The following is an 8,965-nucleotide window of genomic DNA, read 5'->3' on the forward strand; positions in this document are numbered from 1 at the left end:
GTGACCATTTTGTTACAGGACCTAAAATGGGATACTTGAGGGCCACCCCGGGAAGCCAGGTCTGTAATCCTCCAAGCCCCCATGGAAGTGAAGCTAGGGCAGCCATGTCATCTTGCACTGGGGCAGGAAGGTTGGCCTCCCGTCCTTCACCAAACACTATGGGGATGCCACTCTGTGAATAGCACCACCCAGGAGGCAAGAGGCCACATGCCAGGAGGCTTGAAGTGATGCACATTCGTCTGTGCCTAGCACCATGGGGATGAGAGACTGAGGTATGCCACAAAAAGTGCAGAGATGGGAGGACCCAGGGCCAACTCCCCTGCAAGTTTGAAAGCCCTAGGTGCAAGGCAAAGTGGAGAACTGGTATCACGGAAGTTTGGATGAGGGACTGTCTGAGGCTTTGTGGCCCAGCAGAGTTCCATGAGGCTGGAAAGATCCCCTGAGAGGCTCCAAGAGCACACATGACACTGCATGATTTGGCAGCAGTTAGGAGATATGTAACCCTGAAAAAGAGCTCTCTCTCCTGTGTAGAAGTGGAACCTCAGAGGGGGTCAGTCCCAATGGAAGTATGGATCGGAGAGAGAGGTGGAAAATGACTGGTACAGGACATCTCTCGCCTGGGTGAGGGGGAACGGACCATGCACCCTCTGGGACAAAAGTCTGGAAGGGGGAGAGAGGCAGATAGTGGCAGGGCTGAGCAAACTCCTGCCTGGGTGAGGGGGGTCAGGCAGAGCTCCCCACAATGCAAGTCCTTAAGGGAGCACTAGGACAGACAGCAGTGAGGCCTGGAGAGCTCCTGCCTTGGTGAGTGGGATCAGGCAGAGCTCTTCATGATGGAAGTCCTTGAGGAAGTGCCAGGGTGGATGGCAGAGGGGCCTGGAGAGCTCTTGCCAGGGTGAAGGCATCCAACTTCACCCCATAACCGACAGCATCCTTGAAAAATCTCAAAGTCCCCAGAGCTGCTCTGGATGGGAAAGCAGGGGGACTCTGAAGCCTTCATGAGAGCGGATCTGCCCCTCAGTGGCCAAGGGGAGTTCCAGAGGAGCGGAAGGGATCAGAGAGAAGCTCCCTTGAGAGGGTCTGAGGGCATCTACAAACCTGCATGATTTGGCAGCCTGCAGGAGACATGCAGGCATCAGAGTCCCCTGACATGGGGGGCCACGGCTGGGGAAGGTCTCCTGGCCAGATCGAAGAGAAGGACTGTAGGGTTTCGCCCTGACAGAAGTCAGTACTGGAGCACCAGGCAGATGGGTATAGGGCCTGGAGAGCTCCTGCCTGGGTGAGTGGGGTCAAGCAGAACCCCCCACGATGGAAGTCCTTGAGGGAGTGACTGACTGATGGTGGCAGGGCCTGGAAGGCTCCTGCCAGGGTAAAGGCATCCGACCTTACCCCATGCCCAATGGCATCCCTGAAAAATCGCAAAGTCCCCAGATCTGCTTAGGATGGGAAAGTAGGGGGACTGACCATCCTGGGAAGCCAAGTCACCATTCAGACTGTGTGGTCTAAACTGGGACATTTCTGTGTCCCAAAGACAATGTTTGGGATTCTGGGACAGAGACTTCCAAACTGGGGCTGTCCTGGAAAATCTGGGATTGTTAGTCATCTTGGTCTAATGAGTTAAACAGCTTGGACCAGTAAAAGATTTACTTATGATTTATAAATTTAAAGTATTTGCACAGTTGTTAGCAGATTTCCACAAAGCTCACAAACACACTGCCTGTATCCAGTGCAATCCAGGCACAGATAAGTACGTTAAAATGATTTTTTGCACTATTCTAATATATTTAAGAGTACTATTGCAGTACTTTCTATTTATTTATTGTATTTTCTGCCCTTTATCACTATAAAGTGCAGTGCTTCTCACTGACCTTTCTGTCGCTATATTGTAATCATTTGAGAAGTGTGTGTTTCCAGCTAGTTTGTTTGATTGTCCTATTTGAATTTACTTTGGGCTGACTGCAGTGTGGTTTTACATTACGAAGGCCTTGGATTTTCTTATCGGAGTAGAAGGTGGCCTGCTCTAAGCTGGAGATCACCTAGGAAGTCTTTAACTGAGATGGCCTGATTGATCAGAGAGCTATTTGCTTTGTTTATTCAGTTTTCTCTGCCTCTATTAATGTGGCATGTTTTTACAATGCTGCACTTTACACTGTGGCAGTTAGCAGTGCCCTTTATATATGTAGATACACAGAATTGAAGTTTTCCATTTAAAACTATCTCTGAAATTTCCCTAGTACTTAAACAGCAACGAGTTTAAACACAAACTGAGGAGCCCTCCTCCCCATTTAAACTTGGTCTTGGATAGTCATGAATGTAGTCTATACTCTTACTGCAGTCAAGCTAGCCAGATTTAAACCCCTATTATACAATCCAGTTGTAGAAGACAAAGAAAGATCCATAGTCATGGACATGCACTTCCCTGCTCTCTCTGCAGTCATCTGTTGGATATGGCCATCCTGAGGCAATGTAGTAGTTGTATCATTTTTGCTGAGAAACACTTAATTCTTAAACTAACTAATATAGTGTGTGAGAGATGTAGTTATCCTAACATCACTAGAGGCAAAGCTCTCACATACAAGCACTTATAATAACAAACAGGTTATCTGTACTTCACAATTGCACCTACCTCACATAGTAAAGACCAGACAAACAGACCCATGTATGCTTAAGCCGTTAAATGTAATCTCCCTCAATCACAAAGACATCTCAAACTGTGCAAAGAAAAAGTATCCCTAGCAACCTGAAGAGCATTCCACAAAATCAACACCCAACACAAAACATATGACCACATCTCAGTTTCTCAGCTTCTAAGCCCATAATACACACCACTGCACAACCCAATAAGTTGGTCATAATAGACTCTATTGTGAGATGCACAGATGTCCCACTTTTCAGGTTAAGTAAGGGGAGACTCATGGTTAGTCAGGGTCTGTGATCCAACCAATCACTCATGCACTTAGGTCACTGAACCACAAGTACCATTATGACTCTGACATACTCTGTGTGGGTGTAAACAACCTGACATGCACCTCCCTCGATTACATGGAGAGATTTGATGGAGCTGTCAGACTGTGGGTCCTAGGCCAGTATGAGCCTAGCAATGAGAAGCATTCTGTCTTCTCCAAAGATGATGCCACAATACAAACATAAAATAATTTACTTTAAACAATGGCTTACAGTATGGTCTCACTCGAGGTGGGTACAATATTTGTCAGCCTGGGAGGATACATTTGATAGGCCACTCTGCTTTGCCAGGGATGGTCTCCACCTGCCCCTTTGGGATTTTGAATATTGACTAAAACCATGTCCACCCCATACTGCCTTTTTTAGGCATTGTCAACCTGATAAACCTACAGACATAGTTAAACCAGCCCAGGAAAATCCAAAGGTGTTAACTGTTCAATGCCAGAAGTCTAAATTAGAAACTCCACTCCCTCCCTGCTCTCCTTACCCTGGAGAATGTAAAAATCTCTGTAGTTACTGAATAATGATTTAAAGCTGCTGAGTGCACCCCAGCAATGCAGGGCTACAATGCCTTCCATGCATTTAGACCAACTACTGAATAGGAAGGGACAAAAGGTGGAGGTGTCTTTATTTTCATTAAAACAAACATAACTCATGGCTAGCCTGTCAGTATGGTACACCTGAGTTTTTCCACATCCAGATTACCACAAAGTCCCATGCCATATACTTGCAAACTATAAGGACTTCTCTATGAAACCATAATGCATACTTAAATGTACTGTAGATGTTCCCCTTTCAGCCTAACACCATACTCGTGTAAGTTTAAACTAGCCCAATATAAACTGTGAATCATACACAATCCCAGGATGACTGGACTTTATAAATGCAGACACCTTGGACTAGTTAATCTGTACAGCCACTAGGGGGCACACAGGCATCCTTAACCTAGTCCTCACAATGGTAGAATGTTGCACCCTCCCTACTATATTTCCTCACTTGCCGTGTCAGGTCATAAAGAAGTCTTCTTTGAAGCAAAGGTAAAACCAGGGACACCAGGTACCCTGGAACTTTTCAGACACAATTCTAGGGCATGCTTTCTACTACTAACTCCATGGCAAAATGTCAAGCCTCACCAAACCCCGAGAACCCCACAGCCTATACAGAAACCCTCTAATAAACAACTGCACAGAGACAGCTCTCCCTACCTGGATTACGCACAGACTCAACTCAAAAAACAAGCCGCCCTAGTGGAATCCCAACATCAGTAAGAACTAACAAAAGGATACAATATCCAACAAGGTAAAAAAAAATAAATAATCAACCTAATCAAGTTATTCAGGTGGCTGATAAAGTCCACCAAAGCCAAATCTGAGGTAAAGTTAGCTTTGAGGCCAAGGAAGATCACAAAGCTTTTTTCAGCTATGTCCATTATCTCAAAGGCACTACACAAAAACGTACCAAATTAATTGTAAATTGTGCCACCTATAAAGGAGTGGGAAGATACAGCAAACATCATGGCATACAAATTTAGCTCCAACGTTACCCTTCTCTCCCTGCCAGATGCCCCTCAGAAAGTATTCATATCCTTAACTTTCCCAACTATCAGGAGAGACCAGGTGTTCAAGGCACTCTTCAAGACCAAGAATACTGCATCATTGTGTCCCAATAACATCTCAGGATGTTTCCTTAATAGCATGAAACATGAACTGTTGGGGCATCTAGAATCACTATTTAACCACAGCCTCCAAAAAGGCATCGTGCCAAACAAATGGAAGACTGCAATGGTTATCTCACTGAGCAAGGGTAGGTCATCCACAGATCCTGGGAATTATCAACACGTAAACCTGACTAGCCTGATATCCAAAGTTATGGAGAGAAAAATTATTGATAGCCTTCATGACATGTAAGTAACTTACAAACATTAGACCCAAATCAGTTTGGGTTTCTCAAGTGCAGGTCTTGCCTACTCACCATAGAGGACTTCTTCGAGAAGGTCACCAAGGCAGTACACAAGGGCAAAATGGTACATGCAGCCTACCTGAACCTGGCCAAGGCATTTGATACAATATCATACTTGGGCTTTGTAGAACAGCTCAATAAACTAGGTATGAATCCCACCACCACCCAAAATTTAGAATAGGGGAGTCTTCCTCTACAAAAAGGCCAGTTACTAATAGGTTGCCACAGAACCTAGTGCTGGGGCCACTCCTGTTTGGTAACTACTCCTTTGAGGCTAACATTATGGGTCTCTGGTTGACCAAGTTTGCAGATGATTGTAAATTGAGTGCAGTCATTGACTCCCCCAAGACACAAAAATATCCTCCAAGAAGACTTGACATAGACTAATAACTGGTGCCTGAGTCATGGTCTATAACTCAATGTCAAAAAGTGCATCACAGTATCTTTTAGAAAGACATCCACCCTGTCAAACTACTACATTGACAATACACCCCTAAGAGTAGACTGTAGTTGGGGATTTGGGAAAGCATGTAGAATAGTGATTTTTTTTATTTGACCATCATATGTCTACTGTAGTGAGGAAATCATTCTATACTCCACAACGTATAAGCAGGGGGTAGGGCATTTAAATACAAACATGTCATCATTCTGTTGTCCTCTGCTCTCATAAACACCTTTATTAAATTATCACTTAACACATAGGGAAGCATACATTAACAGAAAAGAAAACATGTCACAATCACCTGCAATGATAAACCAGCAAACAAATATCCAGGCACTTGTCCGAATTAAAAACACTTGAATCCAGTGTTTTACATGCAAAAAAATAAAATGATGTGATACTAGTTTTTGGTTCCGGTGTGGTTCTGAGTTTGTTAGAAAAGGAAACATATTAACATTTTTCCATTTACATATGTTACACATCACATCTTTTCCTTTCTTTTTTGTAACTGTCATTACTCCAAGAAGGCAGGAAGAAGGAAACAAGGGTGTTGAGCAAAGAGATGGATGGACTGTGTGACAAAAGTCCTGTAACAGTCAGACATGACTGTTGAAGAAGGAAGGAGAGCGGCACTGAATTGAGAGAGAGATGGTGGCAGTTGACAAGACACCCCAACTCCCCATGTAGAAAATGGGAAAAATAAGGTCGATGCTGCTGCTGATGATGATGATGATCATCATCATCCTTATCATCAGTCCAACATTACATAAATTGCTAAATTCCTTCGTTTCACTTAAATCTCACTCCATCCTCTTCTTCCTGATCATTATTCTAAATGTATTGTTCCCACAATTTCCATTTATTTCTATGTAATATGCTCCTTCCCTTTTCTAAAGATCCTTCTTCCAGTTCTTTTATCTCTATTATAATATTCAGTACTTCAAATACAGTTAATTTAGACTTTGATTTCCATTTTCTAGTAATTGCTTTGTTTGGCAGCCAACAGAATCAAACTAATAAAGCCCTTCTATGTCTAGACAAATCAGGTCCTGTGTCCCAGCTCAAAAGAATAAACAAGAGCTTCCAGTTTCTCAGTTTTTATATTGTTTTAGTCTCTTCCCCTTATCCTTAGCTGCCATAACAGAATCCTTTCTAATTTTTACTCTTAAATACTTTATCTTATCATGCCCCCATAAATATGGGTATTGCTAAACCAATCCGTGTCCGAGTACATAATTCATGGCTGTAGCCTTTGGTTTATTGTCATTAATTTTATATCCTGAAAAGACTTGAAACTTTCTCAAAATATGTTCTAGTCTGGATTTATCAGGTACAAAATAATATCATCTGTAAATAAAGCTGCCTTTTCTTGATTACCATACCATTTATATCTTTGCATTTCTAAGTTCATTATTTTATTTGTCATTGGCTGTAAATATAAAGTAAATAACAAAGGGGAAAGAGGACACCCCTGCTTGGTTCCTCTGCTCAAACACAACTTATCCAAGAGGTACCCTCTCATGTTAATTCTTGCCTCTGATCCATCTTAATTAACTTGATTAGTGTATCAGAGAATGCAAATACTTCTACTGCCCTATTCAAAAAATCCCAGCTTACTCTGTCGAATGCTTTCTCTGCATCAAGACCCACTAAAAGCAAAGGTGTTTTCATACATTCTGCATCTCTCTGGATCATAATCATTGTAATATTAAGCATCAAGCATTAAGCATGTTAAGCATTAAAGGCACTAACATTGGTATTTTCTTACATTCTGCATCCCTCTGGATCATCATTGTATTATTAATGTTGTCCTCCCCTCCATAAAAACACACTGATCTATAGCTATCAATTTGGCTACATATTTACCATTCTTTTAGCTAGTACAGACATAAACACTTTAAAATCATATTTTAAAATTGAATGGGTCTATATGAATCTGGGTCTGCCAGGCCTTTACCATATTTAGGTAATACAGCCAGTACAGCTTTCTTCCAAGATGTTGGTGCTTCCCCTCCTTTTTTAAAAAACTGTTAAACAAAATCTTTCAGATCTTTATCATTTTCTTCACTTCAGACTTCCACACAAACACCTTATGTTCCTGGATACATTTCTGCAGATTGATTATATATTATGTCACCACTTTTATCTCATCTTCTCCTGTCTTAACTGTTAGTTGTTGAGCCTCATTTACCTTTAACCTTGGCATAATTAAGTCTTCCATAAATATTTCCATTTGTGCTCTTTCATGTTTTCCATATTTCTCTGCTTTATACAAATTTTCATAATGAATTCTGAAATATCTCTACCTCTACAAGATCTCTGGTTATTTTTCTTGTTATAGCTTCCCTAAGTTTGGTGACAGCCCTTTCTACTTTCTGTTGCCTATGTCATTGTGCTAAAAGTGTTTGTGAATATTTTTCTAAACTCTTGCATATTATCCAGGTACTTCCTTGTATCTTCAGCAATATGCATTTGCACCTCCTCTTTTTCTGTAAGATTCTCCTTATTTGACAATATTTTAACCTTTGTCAGCCACACTAATTAATTCCTATTATTTCTTAACCATATCTCTTTCTTTTTTATTTATACCCTAGTGTAAACTCCATTTTCATTTTATCCCATTCACTAGCTATAACTTCTGAAGATATTTCTATATTCCCTAATAACTCTCAAATAACCACTACCCATTCCTTAAATTCCTCTCTTAACAGATAAGCATAACATCACAAGTGCCTCATTTTACTTCATTACCCTGCATTTCGATTAGTGCCTGATCTGAAATAGTTACTGGATGTGTGTCATAGCTTTAAATCAAATGCACATGTTCATGAGAAATATAATTTCTATCTAGTTTAGCCATGTTAATATTCCTTGGGAAACAATATGTAAATTCTCTCTCAAGAGTTCCTCTTACTGAATTTGCATCTACCATACCAAATATTTTCATAGCTTTCTTGAGAAATTTACCCTCTTTTTTATATATTTACCCTTCTAGGTATCCCTGATACATCCTTATTATTGTAAACCAAGTTCTAGTCCTCCTTTCCATCAACAAAGAATACTCAGAACTCTCAAGATTAATTATTCCATGTAAAATCAGTCAGCAATGAATCTTTGTAAGTTTCACTCATAGCAAAATGTACAACTACCTTCAGCTGAAGATTTCTCAACTCCTACTGAACATTTTCTAATGGAAAAAAGCTAATATCTTTGCAGATAGCATTTTTGCACTGCTTTCATCATTTTATCTGACTTTGCAAGCCTAGATGTTTACAAAAAAAATTATTTCTAGCTTAACCCAAAGTTATTAACCTAGATTCATCCTTGCAATAATAACCAAACACATCTTAAGTCTACATATAATAGAAAACACTGCTCTTTTACATTCCACCCCTGTAGCCTGAGATTAAAGCATATTAACATTAAATTGATTTTGTCCAGCCTTTCTTCTCTTGTTATATTGTAAAGCTGATATTTCTTACAACTAGAACAATACTTGCTTACTATAATATTTTTAACACATACAGTAACATTTAAAATATCCCTGACTTCCCATTTCACAAAATTGCTTTATTATATATAATACACAGTTTATATCAT

The sequence above is a fragment of the Protopterus annectens genome, chromosome 8.part0 (assembly GCF_019279795.1).
Source record: "Protopterus annectens isolate FY-2018-M chromosome 8.part0, PAN1.0, whole genome shotgun sequence".
Lineage (NCBI taxonomy): Eukaryota > Metazoa > Chordata > Ceratodontiformes > Protopteridae > Protopterus > Protopterus annectens.